This window comes from Vipera berus (assembly GCF_964194415.1).
Source record: "Vipera berus genome assembly, chromosome: 1".
NCBI classification, from domain to species: domain Eukaryota; kingdom Metazoa; phylum Chordata; class Lepidosauria; order Squamata; family Viperidae; genus Vipera; species Vipera berus.
The window spans coordinates 181,988,678-182,005,349 of record NC_138202.1 but is presented as its reverse complement, the minus strand read 5'-3'; the positions used below and the strand labels follow the sequence as shown (position 1 = coordinate 182,005,349).

The 16,672-nt window shown below is 41.6% G+C and overlaps 1 protein-coding gene across 2 annotated transcripts in view; it reads left to right on the top strand.

Annotated features, from left to right (window-relative positions):
- ERBB4 (erb-b2 receptor tyrosine kinase 4) overlaps positions 1-16,672 on the top strand; it is a gene marked incomplete at both ends in the record, with an annotated part of 1,087,596 nt that overhangs the window by 631,370 nt on the left and 439,554 nt on the right. The gene's annotated exons all lie outside the window — the stretch shown is intronic.

Sequence of the window (16,672 nt, the reverse complement as noted above, 5' to 3'; positions counted from 1 at the left end):
ATTGCTTTTTGTCCTGGTGTCAGGTGCTATGGAAAATAAATCCTCCCCTTCTTCCCTGTGATGGACCTTTAAGTGGTTTTTTTTTAATCCCATTTATATCCCGCCCTTCTCCGAAGACTCAGGGCGGCTTACAATCTAAGCACAAATCAATGTGTTGGAAGTGTTGGAAGATGGCTATCATGATACCCTTAAGCCTTCTCTCTGTTAAACAAATCTAGTTCCCTTAGCCATTCATTGTACAGCTTAGCTTCTCATCTTTGTAGCTATTCTCTGTATTCTTTTTAGGGATCAGCATCTGTTTTGTATTGTGTCAACTGGAACTGGACACAATATTCCAAATGTGGCCTCACCAGCATAGTATAGAGTGATACTCTCAATTCCCATGATCTTGTTGATCCTTTATTGATGCATCCTAGGACTGTGTTGGCCTTTTTTGGGAATTGCAGAACACTGCTGTCTCATTCTTAACTGGTGGTCACCAGGACACCTACAGTATTTCCCTCTCACAGACACTACTGTTGAATCAGGTACTGCCTATCCTAGATCTGTGCATCTGGTTTTTCCTGACTAAGTGCATGGCCTTACTTTTCTCACCACTGAATTGCATCTTGCTGGATATAGCCCAGTGCCAAGTCTGTCAAGATCCTTCTGAATCTTGAATCAATCTTCCAAAGTGTCCCCTGCTTGATGTTGTCTGCATATTTGATGAATGCCACTTCAATCCCCTCATCTAGGTCATTTATGAAGTTGTTGAAGAGCACTGGGCCCAAGACAGAACCTTGAGGTACCCCACTGCATGCTTCCCTCCGTGTAGATGTAGTTCCATTGAGGACTACCCACTGAGTGTGATTGTTCAGCCAACTGCAAATCCATCTGGTGGTGATATTGTCTATCCCATACTGTTTTATTTTTTTAAAAAAAATATTGGGTTTAGGAAGTCAGTACTGATGAATTGCTAATTATTTAATTAATGCATGAATGAGCTCCATAGAAGCAGGAGTGGTTTAGAATAATAAAAATTATATCAATATAGATAAAACAGGACTGTGATTTCTGAACCTATTATATCATGGTGTAAATAATGTATGAATGATCCTGGAAAAAGAGAGGAGGGAATGCTGCCTAGGAAAAAAAATCAGAAAAGATAGGCAGGAGCCCACAGTTGCTTAATGATTAAAGGGGGAAAAAACTTGGGAAAGACTCACCCTAATGCAGGGGTAGGCAACCTTGGCTCTTTTATGACTCATGGACTTCAACTCTCAGAATTCTGACTCAGGAATTCTGGGAGTTGAAGTCCATGAGTCATAAAAGAGCCGAGGTTGCCTACCCCTGCTCTAATGGATCAAGTAGTTAAAATGGAGGTGGGAAGTCTGTGCCTTCAGACTTGCAAGATTCTGTTAATGTAGTCTTGCTATAAAGTAAAATTAGTTCATTTTGTTTTGTTTCCTGTTCTTGTTTGCCTGGGAGGGCTGACACATACTGGCTTCAAGACATTTTATATGTTATGATGTGAAATATTAAGCACTCAATTTCCATTTTATCAAAGCACACAAATTACTCTACTTTTGAAGTTTTTTTACCGTGTATGTATAACATTAACTAAATCATTCCATTTTCCCTGTGAAACCCAACTACATTTTTGATCCATTAATTTTCAGATCCATATTCCTTATTTCATTGTACATTTTTTTCAAACACTTGCTACAAATCATTTGGATTCTCAGTCAACAAGACATCTTCTGCATACAAATGTATTACTATAGTCTTAGCTCCAACATTATTCAAAGCATTCTTTATACATACATATATAGTAGAAACACAGTGAACAATTACATGGACTTCACATACTTGAACAGGTAGTCCTCATTTTATAACCATTTGTACAGTAATCATTGCAAAGTTATCTGATTTTTACGTGGGATCTCCCTCAAACAATCCAATCCAATATAATGCCAGTTATATCATGGTGCTGTATTTTTCAGAACTGAGATACCAGAATGTTTTGAAAATGATCAGTGGTAAGTGGGATAGTCTAAACCAGAGCTGCAGGTTTGCTGACTGGGATTGTCCAAGACAGCAGCTCTATGATGTCAATCTAGTTTCTCAGCTATATTGGCTGCTATTTCCAGGCTGCTTTTTAATGACTCAGGGCCAATGTATCTCGGATCCTCCTCCTCCTCCTCCTCCTCCTCCTCCTCCTCCTCCTCCTCCTCCTCCTCCTCCTCCTCCTCCTCCTACATTTCATCACCACCACCATCATAATTGGAAGGGACCTTGGAGGTCTTCTAGTCCAACCCCCTGCTCAAGCAGGAGACCATATACCATTTCAGACAAATTGATGTCTAGTCTCTTCTTAAAAACCTCCAGCGATGAAGCACCCCAACTTTTGAAGGCAAGCTATTCCAATGGTTTAATGTTCTTGCTGTCAGGAAGTTTCTCCTTAATTCCAGGTTGCTTCTCTCCATTGTTTCTTGTTTTGCCTTCTGGTGCTTTAGAAAATAAGTTGATCCTCTCTTCTTTGTGGCTGCCCCTCAAATATTTATTTGATTATTTGATTAGGCGCTTTGGTTATTTTGACAAACTTGTCATTCCAACATCACTTTAGCAACCTGGAAGACAGGAAGACTTCATGTGTCTAGAGATCCCAGGTTTTTTTTGTACTTATTTTAAAGCAACAGTTTGTAAACTTTAATTATAAATAAGGCAATTATCCAGCCTGTGGTCTTAGAATCATTTTGCACCTAACTGTAGTGAAGATTATTGTATATAAGCTTATGCATTTTTTCCAGAACAAAAGCAAAAACACTAAATGCTTATATCAATAAAATACACATATGAAAGCTATAAGCACAGTATGAAAACCACATAAACCAGAGCCAAGTCCCCATTCAACAGACAACACATAGCTGGAGAATTATGTTCTTTTCCTGTGAGAAATAATTTCCTTTCAAGAGCTAGAGTGTATTATCTACCAAGTATTACGGTTTGTTTAAAAAGGTCTTGTTTTCAAGATACAGTTTCTATCAGTTCTCTGTTCTTTGCAATTTGACAACATTGATACAACTCTGTGCAGGCTTTCAGTTGGGGGGAGATGAAGGCTGGGAGGAGGGTTGGTATATCTACGTATTAAAGTTTTGAGCAGAGAACAGAAAGATTCCGTGAAATTACATCGTTGAAGCAATAATTTATTCATGAATGATAATTAAAATATCTGATTAAAATGTACATCTCAGCTTCAGAAGAAATGATATCTAAAATTGTCTGCGTCTGAATAGTTTATTTTCCCCAAGCAATGCTCCCCCTCCCCCTCTCTACCAATACTCTGCTCCTCTGATTGACCACACTGGAGCAAGCAAGGCTGATCCAAACTGAACTTGGCCCGATTGACCAAAACATGGCTTTTTGATTATAATATTGCTCTGTTTTATAAAAGTTATCTATTTTCCACCATGTTCAACCATCTAATTGATAATATAGTATCCCCTCTAATAAATCAAAACCATTACAGGTGTTGTCTGGGTTAACCAATAATTAGTAATATACATAATTTTTAGTTTAAGTCTAATATTAGAATATCAAATGCTTCCTCTCTCTTTCCAATAATATCTGTTATCTCATGTTGGGCAAACACAATTCTTATTTTCAACTGAGTAGAAACCTGTTTGTTACTTTTATCAATAATTTTTAACCTATACATATCTTGATTGTGTTTGCACTTATTATCCTTGTATAAACAATGTCCTGTTATTGCTTTTTCCCAAAAAACCTTTAATTTCCCATCAATATTCAAGAAAATACTATTATTTATGATTTCCAAGTACTTTATATTTAGGTGAGCAGAACCTTCCCTTACCTCAACTTCTCCCTTTTTCCCTTTTCATAACAAAGTCTAATATTCTACTTACACATCTTATTTATTTAATTATAATGTTACTCTATTTTCTAAAAGTTATCTATTTTCCACCATATTCATCCATCTAATTGGTAATATAATATACCCTCTAATAAGTCAGTGGCATTATTTTCTTCAGCCTTACTCTGGCTTTCTTCCTTTGCCAGCTAACCTTCCATGTCACTGTGTTTGCATCATCAAATAGTTCTCCCTCTATTTTTATATATATTATTTGGAATAAGAAAGACCATTTGGTTGAAGATTTTTGGGAAGAACAAGCCCATTGGTTTTCATTAAACTGCCTCCCTATTACTCCAAATTCTCACAATTGTCCTGATAGCTTTATATTCCATTCAATTTGTTCTTGTTCCTTTTCCTCAAATATATTCTGATTTCTTGATTTGTGAAAAGCCTTTTCCATTTTCAAAGTTGTCACTCCATTTTCTGATTTTTCAGTTGGCTGGGTCTGTTGGTCTGTTGGGTCTTCTGTCTTAGCATTTAGTTATTCCAATTTTCCTTTTGTTTTCTGCATTATTCTTTGTTTTTAATCAAGATCTGGGTTTGTATATTTAAGCTAGAACATTGTTCCTTTGTGTTGTTTCTTATTTTATCACAAGCTGAAAGGATAGTTTCGTGTATTGATTTCAACATGGAAAAGATTTTTTTTCCTGATCTTCATCCATATTTTCTTAATAATATGTTAAGTTGGAGACTTTAGAATCAAAAGTTATTTTTTTTGTTTTTTGTAGCTGGGTATGGGACACCTATTTCACATTTTATAGGTGGTTTTATAGGTTTTATAATAGAAATTGTTTGTCAAGTAAAAGTTTATAATCAAAGGTGTTCCATCACCTCATGTAATAATATATGCTTCTCATGCAGGGAAATAGGAAATAGGAAAGCAGCAAAAGTTTAGATTCATAGTTTAAGCAGGCCAGCTTCCAAAATAGTACTTCATCCCTGCCACACAGATAGACCACCCAGAAATCCCTTCTTTGCAGCTGGGTTTTTCAAAGTTAGTAGCTGTCAAGGCCAAACAAATTTTATCTGAAGTCTAGGCTTCAAGCCAGGTTTCTTTTAGGCAATAACAAATTGTAATACCATACTTCCCAACAAGATGTCACCAATGCCATTTTATAGCTTTTTAAGTCCAAAACTTATATGGTGGTTAAAATTAATCTTATGGTTGCTCTATTTTCCCTGGGTAGTTAGTCACTCCTTTTCTTAGAGAGTGGGGAAAAATGCTTTGGGCAGCTTTTTCAGGAAATAAAACTTGGAATCTTAAAGAGAAGATCCTCTCTTTAAGTCTGGTCTCACCCAGTTCCATCTGCATTGCTTGAAAGTTGCTTTGTGGTGCTTTTGACTTTGGCTGTCAGCAGCTTTGTGACTGGCTATATTAATATGGACGGTCCTTCCCTCGCTGGTTTGTAGGGCTTCACTGGATCAAACGGAAGATTCGCCATCATCCCACAATCAAACAGGGGTCCCCTCCTTGCTCGTTGCCTCTATGGGGTGACTTTTGACCCTTTACAGGGTCTCCCAGTGGAGCGAATTCAGATGCGAAAGACAGAGCCCCGTCTTCCTGCTTCCGTGGCATTGTGATGTCAAGCTGAAAGATTTATTACCTTTCTTTAGATTTCCTCCATAGGTTTGTATGGTGGCTGGTTATTGGATTTGGATATGCAAATATATTGCACTGCTTTTGAAAACAATTGCCAGAAGAGAGATTTCTTGATGTAAAAAAGTCTTATAAGCTGAAAATCTAGTACTGGTCCATTTAAGTCTAAAAATAACTAAGGTCTATGAATGAAATGTATGGAAAAAGCAGGTTTGTAGACTAAAGTATACATTATGCTGCATAACCTGTAGAGTATAGGAGTTCCTCACCAGGAATGGAGAGACCCAAGTTCAATTGTAGCTCAACAGTGAAGTTCACCAGATGGCTGTAGGTCAATTGATAGTTTTAGATTTCAGACAAGAATCTTTCTCAACTCTAACTGAAACTACTGGGATATTTGGTGTACAAAAGTCTATGTGATATCATTAACCTCCAAATTCATTGCACCCCATTATTTTGGATGAAAGTTTTATACTTGCCATATTTTGCAATCTATAAAAGGATATTCAAAATGTTTTTATTATAATTGCTCTGCATTTATGCTCTTCTAATGTACATTTTATAATCACTGTCAACTCTGCCATGAACCTGAATAAAGCCTTTTGGCTTGTTTTTGATTGCCATCAGAATGGGAGGGTGGTGGTGTAGTTTTTCTGCTAGCTTAAACAGTTCTCTGTCCTGTGGTTACTAAGGTCATTTTTGTTCATTAGACTGGGAGGCTGAGCCTCCTGTTAGAAAGCCTGCCAAACTGTTGTGTTGGGAAATGTAATTGATTGCATAGTAATGGGGTGGGAAGTTTAATTTTGTATACTGTAACTTTTTGGAGGGAACTTTAGCCTTGGTTTCACTTTTGACAGTGCCGATACTTTGTAGGTTCTTGAGGATCTTAAAGGAAACCTAAAGCCTCAGAGTTCTGTTTTAGTTGGTCTCATCTATCAAAACCATGACACTTACTTATTAAACTCAATTCATATCTTACTTTACTTTTTCATGGCCAATTTGACAGGAGAATCTTGGCATCCTATTTTTATTAGCATTTTCATTAATAATGTGATTAATATTAAATAATAAATAATTACTAATCATTTTTGTTATCCAAAAGAACTACAACTTTAGCAAAGTCCAGGACATCAAGAGATTGCTCTTAGATAAATAAATATGATATGCCCTGTCTGTCAACAATGTAAACATTGGATGTTCCCACTCTGATAACTGATGAAAATCACAGCCATTTTCTCTCTTTGCTTTTAACATGCTTTTTCTCCTATTTAGAAATCAGGTGCAGAATGGGGGGTTGAGATGAATGCTTGATCTCAGCTAGCCATAATAATATGGGAACCCAAGGTCAAATTGATAATGTTTTGGTGGGCTGAGGAGCTGGGGAGAAAGCCTGCATTTCAGGGTAATTGGAGAGCGTGACTTATGACTGCTTGTTGGGGGTGGGAATTGCAATTTGTTACTTTGTATCTGGGGGAAGGGAAATTAGTTTTGGGTTCAACTATGTAGTGCCGATACTTTGTTTCCTGAATAAAATGTTCTTTAAGGAAAAATCCTTGCCTTGAAGTTCTTTTGATGGGTTTCATCTATCGGAACCTTGACATTAACCCAAAACTGCATTATATCTTGACCACATTGGGGTCCTGAGTCCAGTCACCTTCCCTAAATTGAGGGGTAGGCTGACAAAGACTCGGGGAAGATCTCAGCATGGAAGAGAAAGAAGCACCTGTAACCAGCACCCCAGCCATGGCTGCTGCCTCAGCAGAGGGAGCGCAAGCCAGTGCACCAGCAGGGAAAGAAACTTTTGATACCTTACAACTGGGGGCAAGACCAAAGACATGAGACCTGATCTGGTCATTGGAGTGGACCCTGCCCATTGGAGACTCCAAGCATCTCGAGGTAACCCTGTCAAAGGCAAGTTCTTCGAAAGCATCTGAGGAGATTTGCCTCTCAAGGATCACGCTCCCTGGATCATGGGGGAGCCAAAAGATTGGCTGAGGACTCTGGAGAATGGAAATACCTGTCTGCAGTCCATAGCCAATCGGTGGAGAAGTTGGTGGAGAGGTTTGAGGGGCTGGAGGTGAGGAGCAGGGAGCAATTTTCTCATTCTTTGCATGCCAGTGAACATGATGACCAGCAAGGCCGATGCCAATCTGTGCTAAGGTAAGCCCCAGCCCCAGCATCTCCAAGGCCACCAGCATTAGCCTCCAGCTTTGAAGCAAACAGCTTGAAAGCTTTCTGGGGTTCACCATCTTTTATGAACAATTCATCCCCTCGTTTTCCAAAATTGCTTTACCCCTCATGGATTTGTTAAAAACCGGCAAAGATGGGGGAAAGCTGCAACTGGGCCAGCCGCTAACATGGACTATGAACTGTCAAACTGCTTTCAAGAATCTGAAAAGACTATTTGTGGTTGAGCTGGTCCTAAAGCAACCCTGCCCAGGGAAGCCCTTTGTGATTCAAGCCAATGCCAGTGACATGGCCGTTGGAGCTGTACTATTGCAAAAGAAATATGAGGGGGTCCTACAGTCCTGTGCCTACAGCCCAAAAAAGTTCACCGACTGTGAGAGAAGGTGCGCAGTGTGGGAGAAGGAAGCCTTCGCAATTCATTGGGCTCTGTTAAACTGGCGGTACTACCTAGAAGGGAGCAAGGTCCCTTTTTAGGTATGGACTGATCACAAAAACTTAGAGGCACTGAAATCTCCCTGAAAACTGTCCCTGAAGCAAGTACAGTGGGCACAGTATTTTAAGTGATTTAATTTCACCCTGAAATACATACCAGGGAAAAATAAACTTTTTAGCTGATGCTTTATCCAAATTACCTCAATACAAGAGCCAGCGTGAAGAGATCAATGAAGCGATCATATCTACATTGCAAGCTGCATCTCAATTAATGCCACGAAGAGCCCCATCGTTCCATACCCTGATGACCCTGGGACCAGAAAATTAAAACAGGAGCTCCTGAACGATTGGTGGTTCAAAGACAATCAAACCTCCTTGATGTGCAGGGATGGATTGGTTTACAAAGGGGGGAAGTTGTATTTGCCCAAAACACTATGCCTCAACACTCTCAAACACAATCACAATGTGAAACAAGCTGGACACTTTGACTATTTGAAAACACTACATTTGGTTTGTTGACAATTTTGGTGGGCAGTTTTGAAACTGGACATAGAGAACTATGTCAAAAACTGTGCTGTATGTGCCACGATGAAGAAAATTCTGGGAAAGCCCCCTGGACTTTTGCAACCAGTTGCAGACCCTTCCCAGCCATGGGAAGAAATTGCTATGGATTTCATAGTAGAGTTACCTGAAAGTAGAGGAAATATGGTGATTTGGACTGTAATTGACCTTTTTCCGAAGCAGGCTCATTTCATTGCCTGCAAAGGACTCCTGTCAGCACAGAGACTAACTAAGATGTTTCTTAAGCACATTTACAGACTGCATGGTGCACCAAAAGGGATAATCTCGGACAGGGGGGTGCAATTTATGGCTATGTTTTGGAGGGGCTTCCTCAAGTTGATTGGCTGATTGCAAGGACTCATCAGCTTTTCACCTGTCTAGCTGAAAAAGTAAACTCAATGGTGGAGCAATACCTTAGATGCTATGAGGATTATCAACAAATGAACTGGACTGACCTCCTCTCTTTCGCAGAGGTGGCTTACAATAACTCTGTTCACAGTAGCACCAGTTTTATATGCCTTTTAAAATTGCCACAGGAAAAGAATTCAACCCAATACCCGAATATCCTCAGGGACCCTCTGCTTCCCAAATGCTTGACCATTGGGTGAAAAAATGGGAGGAGATTTGGAACAAAATGAAAATCATTTTGAAAAAGGCTTCCGAGACATATAAAAAACAAGCGGATAAAAAGAGGGATCCCCAAAGTTCATTCCAGATTTGGGGAAATGTTTACTTATCCACAAAATATTTACAACTCAAGTTGCCTAGTAAGAAGTTGGGACTGAAGTATTTAGGTCCCTTCCCCATCGTAAGAATTAAAAACCCAGTTATGGTGGAGTTAAAGCTTCCCAGACTCTCAGGAAAAACCACCCCATGTTCCACTGTAGCCTATTGAAACCCTTTTGGGGTTCTACCTTACGACCTTCCCCTAAAAAGGCACCTGGCCCTCTGGTGGTAGCTGGACAGACCCATTATGAAGTGAAGTGTATTCTTGATTCTAGATTTTTCAAGGGAAAGTTACAGTACTTAGTGCAGTGGAAAGGATATCCATTATCTGAAGCCACTTGGATAAAAGCTAGTGATGTAAAAGCTGACAGGCTTATTAATAAATTCTATGATAAACACCCTAATAAACTGAGAGGCAACCCCTAATCTATGATTTTGTTTGAATTGCAGGATTTATCCTTTTTGTAAAGGGGGCCCAGATGTCAATGCTGTAAACATTGAATGTTCCCACTCTGACAACTGATAAAAATCACAGTCATTTTCTCTTTTGCTTTTAACATGCTTTTTCTCCTATTTAGAAATCAGGAGCAGAATGGGGGGTTGGGATGAATGCTTAAGCTCAGCTAGCCATAATAATAAATGCTGCTTTGTGGGAACCCAAGGTCAAATTGATAACATTTTGGCGGCTGAGGAACTGGGGAGAAAGCCCATGTTTCAGGCTAATTGGAGAGCATAACATATGATTGCTTGTTGGGGATGGGAATTGCAATTTGTTACTTTGTATCTGGGGGAAAGGAAATTAGTTTTGGGTTCAACTAAAAGGTAAAGGTAAAGGTTCCCCCGCACATGCGTGCTAGTCGTTTCCGGGGCCGGTGCTCATCTCCGTTTCAAAGCCGAAGAGCCAGCGCTTGTCCGAGGACGTCTCCGTGGTCATGTGGCCGGCATGTCTAGACGCCAAAGGCGCACGGAACACTGTTACCTTCCCACCGGGTTCAACTATGTAGTGCCAATACTTTGTTTCCTGAATAAAATGTTCTTTAAGGAAGAATCCTTGCCTTGAAGTTCTTTAATGGGTTTCATCTATCGGAACCATGACATTGTCAAGATACTTTAATTGTGCTACCAAAGAAAACAAAGCCAAAAACTGAGGTTTTATAATTTATCAGGATACATTTTGCTTCTGAATTATATCTTCTAGATAGATAGTATAACTTTGCATACAGTGATTACTATACTGTTTCTCCCTCTGTTAAAATACTTAAAGAATCCAATTATTTAGTTTATCCATGTCAGATTTTAGATTGCATCTATCAAAATGATTTTCACCAAAAACACAATTTTAATTCCCCAAAATATAGTCTGAGAAGATTTGAGTCAGTTTTAAATTAGTCTGAGTTCAAAACAAACACTTGTAAATAGATAAAATCAGGGGTGGGGGAATCAGTTGTGCCAAAGTAATGAAGTTATATGAATGCTTAAAATTACTCAGCACTTATTTTGACCATGTAATAAATCTTGAGCAAATCTCATTCATTGTTTATAGGATTAAAAACATTCTTCAAAAATGAAACAGTATTCAGCAGATTTTAACTCAATGGTTTAGTGCATTGTATGCTGCATTCTATATATTGATTAATCTACATTAAAATTACTTCAAAGAATATACTGCCAAATGTTTATCACTTATGTTCTGATTTCAATCCAGGACAATCAAATTCAGAATTTTAAACTTGTTAAATGCATTCTCTTGTACCTAAACCTATTTAATACCAACCCAGGCTATTTAGGCAAAAGTGTAGTTTTATTCTGTTTGTGCATTTGGCGATCAGCAATTCCTTTTTTTAAAACAAGTCTGCAGTAAGTAACAAATTAAACCACTGCCATAAGAATCAAATGGTTGTTGTGTAGAATCCCTAAGAGCATTGTTGCATTTTTCAGAAATACCTAAGAAGCTTTGTTTAAGAATCCTGAGATTGAATGTTAAAGGATGTGGTGCTTTTCCCTATGTTGGCCAAATTTTCTACAGTGTTACGTCTTTTTTTACCCTGATATGCAGTTGTCTTTTACAGCCAGCAGAATAATACAGTAACTATCTATTTTTGTCAAAATAAATAATTTATTTTTGTGAAACAAACTTTTTTTAATTTGAAGAACACTGCACCATAACAAAACTGTACATTGGTGAGAGAGCCAGTAGTTATCCCCCATGATAAAATCAGAGAGGTGAAGTAAAGAGAGCACTTTCATTTTCTCTGACAGATATAAATGGCATGTGAGTATTTGCAGTTACAAGCTGTTATTCTGCATGAGGGAGAGGATAGAGCAGATCCTCTTACTCTGCATATATAATGGAATTATTCTTTAAATAATCCCACATTTGTGATAGCTACAGCTAAGGAGTCTAACAAGCTTGAGCATATGTTCTATACACTGACCTTCATTTTCAAACTGTTGAACAGCTTTTCATCTGTGAATAATCTCTTATACTACACTGATTTCTGATATAATCTGAGAGATTTTTGTCCTATGGAGCTTAACTATGATCCCTTATCTTTATTTGTGATTTTTAGTCTCGCTATACTATAGACCAGTGGTGTTCACTGCATGACTAGGATAATTCAGTAAATAGAAAATTTTCTCTTGCTATCTGGATGCTGGAAGCAAGCAAGCAAAATAGCTGAGGGTGGAGGAAGCCCTAACTGACCACTTGAAATAGTGACTTGGTTGCACTTGTCAGGATGAACACTTTAAATGTGGCTAGCCTATCCAGTACAATGCTCTTAGGTGACCCAGAGACATTTATCAGGAAGAGGTGGCTGTTTCCAGAGTTTCTAAGTTCATTCATTTTATTTTGGTCTCTGACTGGCTTTGCTTTAATGGCTATAGGACAATGATGGCGAAACTTTTAGAGACCATGTGTCCAAACTGTAACCCAAAACCCATTTATGTATCACCGGGTGCTGGGTGGGCATGGCCCACTGGGTGGGTGTGGCTACAGTGGCCATAGAAGACTGGGTGGGTGTGGCCAGGGTGGACGTGGCCACCTCTATGTTGTTCCTGGGGAGAGATCCCTGTGGTAACCAGGCAGGGTTGGGGGAGATCCAGGGGGTCTCTGGTGGTTGGGGCAGTGGGAAGGAGGCTCATCCTGCAGGGTAAGGCAAGGCAAAGGAGGAGGCAGGGTAGAGGTTAGGGTTAGGCCACTGCTGCTTTCCCCCCAGGACAGAGCGCCCCGCCACTGCTTACACCCAGTGTTGAAGTGGAGTTTGGGAGGCAGTGGCAGGGTGTAGCCCAGGTGTGACATCAGCAGCAGCAAAGCTCATTCTCCCCACTCAAGCAGCCACCAGTGGCTCCTTGGCTCCATCTGAGTTGAAGAAAGCAGAGGCGCAGCAGTGGGAATGCTCTCAATAAGGTGGGCGCACACGAGCAAGCAACGCACCTGGCTCATATTGTTTGAGAGCAATCCTGCTGCTGCGCCTCCACTTTCAACTTGGACAGAGCCAAGGTACCCAAGCTGCTGCATTGCCTGCCTCCCCCTCCCCCCTTTGCCTCAGGCCAGCACCGCCAGCAGCTTGCTCAGGTCCATTATGCTACTGCTGCCAAGGAGAAGAGTGGTGAGTTTTGTGCCAGCTGGCTGGCTACACAAGAAGTAGGTCAGGGGATGGTGGCCAGCTGGCTGGGGAGGGAAAATCATGGCTGCTTGGGGGGGATCTGCCAAGACTCAGGGCAGTGGCATTGGCAATGCCCCCTACCCAGCCTGTTTCCCCAGCTCTGTTACTGGTAGCATCTCCCTCAATGAGTGCCCCACGGCCATCACCATCAAGTTTCCATTGTGCAAACTTCCTGGAGCTGAGGAGATGTGCAGTTACTGAGCCGTCAGGTGGGTCTGGTGGGCAGCGTTGCCTTCCACTTTTCCTGCTGTGGCATTGGCTACTGGTGTTTCCCTCCTGAGAGGAGGGTACGGTGATTGGTTGGCAGCCACAAATGGGGATTGATCATTCCCCAAACCCCACCACTGTCAAAGGAGGAGGAGGAACAGGGAAAAGAAAGAGAAATTGGCTGAGCTGGCCAGGCACCGAAGCCCAGCCAAAAAAAGTGGAGATTTTTTGTGAGCCTGCCTAGCCCGTATCAGCCTTGCTCTTCCCAGCATTCTGCAGCTGATCCGAGGCATGAAGAGCATGGCTGATGGGTGAGTGCATAGCAGATGTGCACACAGACTCCACTGTTTTCAGTGGTGTTTCTGATTAGCTGCAGAACACTATGGAGAGCCTGGCTGATACAGTCAAGGCAGAAGCACACACAGACTGTGCTTTTTTTCCTTTGACAGCAATGGAGTTAGGGTTGCTGACACTTTTTTCAGCTGGGCTTCGGTGCCTGGCTGGCTCGGCCAATTTCCCTTTCTTCTCCCCATTCCTCCTCCTCCTTTGACAGTGGTGGGGTTTGGGGGATGATCAATCCCCATTTGTGGCATGCCCACCAACTAATCACTGCGCCCTCCTCTCAGGAGGGCAACACCAGTAGCCAATGCCACAGCAGGAAAACTGGAAGGCAACGGCACCCACCAGACCCACCTGGTGGCTCAGTAACTGTACTTCTCCTCAGCTCCAGGAAGCTTGTGGAATGGAAACTTGACGGTGAGGGCCGTGGGGTGCTCGCTGAGGGAGCTGCTACCAGTAACGGAGCCGGGGAAATGGGCTGGGTGGGGGGAGCTGCCAATGCTGCTCCCCTGAGGCTCGGCAGACCCCCCCAAGCAGTCATGATTCTCCCTCCCCAGCCAGCCAGCCACCATACTCTGACCTACTCCTTGCCTGGCCGGCTGACTGGCACAAAACCTCACCACTCTTCTCCTCAGTGGTGGCAGCCTAATGGACCTGAGCAACCTGCTGCCACCGCCACCCGGAGGCCTGGCTCACCCAGCACAAAGGAGGTAAAGCGGCCAGCTAGCAAGCCCTGCGTAGAGGTGGTAGAGCATGCCCATGCCCAGCAAGCCAAAGGCCACCCTAAGCTGGGAAAGCTGGATCCTCATTGGTGCCATGGCCCCCGAGTCCCAGCCAGGATTACTTGCCTTCTGCCCATCTCTGCTGGGTGGGCCTGAGCAGCCATGAAGCCGATGGGGATCTGGCTTTCCCCACCTGGGGTGGCCTTTTGCCTGCTGGGTGTGGGCGTGAACCTCTACATAGGGCTTGCTAGTCAGCTGCTTTGCCTCCTTTGTGCTGGGTGGTGCTGCCCCCGCCTCCCGCATGAATCACCCTGCCCAAACTTTCTGTGCCACCTTCCCCCCCTCCACTGCCCCCCTAAAATTTTAAGAAGGGCTTTCGATCATCTTGCATATTTTACTCACTGCCTAAACTCCGCGATGTTCACCCCTGCAGAATTTTCTTGCAGCAGGCAGGAGTTGCTCCATGCAGAAAGAAAGGAGCTCCTCTCCCAAGCTGGAGGGCAAACTTTGGCTGCCCCCGACTCAGAGGTTCCCCTTCCAACGTGCACTTAATTCAGTCCCCTGAGAGAAGCCGGGCCTCCCCTTCCCCAGCTGCCCATGCCAAAGTGCCCCTTAGCTAAGGGGAGACGGGAAGGGGGAAGGGAGCAGCCATTCTCACGAAGGCATCACAAACATGTGTGAAAAGAACTCAGCGCTTTGCTGAGTTTTGTCCCGTTGCCACACTAAAACCTGGGGAGTGCCAAAACTCACTTGCAAGTCCAGGATGATGGAGTTTCCCAGTGTAGCTGCACCAAGCCATGCCACCAGGCTTCCCAGAGGCCAGCAGAAGGGAGATTGTGGCAAGAGCGATCTTTTTCCCCATTCGCTCCCTGGCCCTTGAGCTCATCTCGACACCTCTTTCTCTGTGCCGCTTCTGGCTTCTCAACTCATCCCACCCAGCTCTTGCAGCTGCTTCCTGACTCCCAGTGCAGAGAAAGAGAGTGAAAGCACTGGCACATGTGGAGAGGGGGAGGGGAGCAGCCCTGCCCCACCTCCCTCTGGGGCGATGGCATGTGTGCCCACAGAAATGGCTCTGCATGCCACCTGTGGCACGCATGCCATAGGTTTGCCACCATGGTTATAGGATTTGCCAAGTTTTTCAGTACATTCCATGACTCATCCAAAATATGACAAAAACAATTATTTCTTTATAAAATCAAGAGATTAAGGTGAATTTTATATAAACCAAAAAGGCAGATTTTTTTTAAAAAAAACTTCATTTTTATAGCAAATGACATAACATGTGCAACCCATTACAGCATTGGATCAATTAAAAAGCTTCTATAATATCCAAACTATTTTGAAACTGTTGTCCTTTTGTAAAACCTATCTGCCGCTCAGAAATAAGCTACTGTACTTCATGAAGGATTCTTTGTGGCATGAAGATGTAAGGTTGAAAATGATGCAGTTATTATTAGCTTCTTCCAAACAATTCTAAGTCTGCCAACCTCAATCCTTTTTATTTTATTTTTTTTAAAAAAGCATTTTGGACATTTGGAACAGTTTCAAGCTCATTAGAATGGGCTACAGGAGCTGTGGTGGCACACATAGTGGTTAGAATGCACAACCTCATCTTCTGAGGTCAGTAAAATGAGGACCTAGATTGTTGAGGGCAATATGTTGACTCTGTAAACTGCTTAGAGAGGGCTGTAAAGCACTGTGAAAGGGTATATAAGTCTAAGTGCTACTGCTATTGCTTCATGCCATTCTTCCTCTCAGTTTTTCGTTACAAATTTCTATTTAAAGATTCATTGAAGTTTTCTAAGTAAACTTTCAGACATAACTTTGTCTGATCTATAGCAGTGATTCAGCAATTGCATTTTAGGATAATACAAGACAAATTAGAAACAATAGCTAAATAAGAACACACACTAATAAAATAATGCAACTTTCATCTCATAAAAATATTTTGAAAATCTAAAACAAACTGCAATGTGGCTTCAAAGCTTATAAAGTAAACAATTATAATTCTTCAGATTGAGATAAAGTTGGTGATGGTGTCAGCCAAACTTTGTATCTTAGAGGATGTATCTTAAATTACTCAAGAAGGTCCCCTTCTTCTCATTGCTGCACCATCTACATATTTCCCATAACTTGGACAAAGATCCCATCCTTCGATCTTCAGCAAAGCAAGCATTTGATGCACTTCAGTTGAAAGTCCAAATTAATTTCACTACTGAAAATGTGAAATCAGGCTAAACTGATAGTGCTGAAGAGCCATCTAAATAATTACCTTATTTCATTTTACCTTATTTCAATTACCTTATTTCAATTTAGGAAA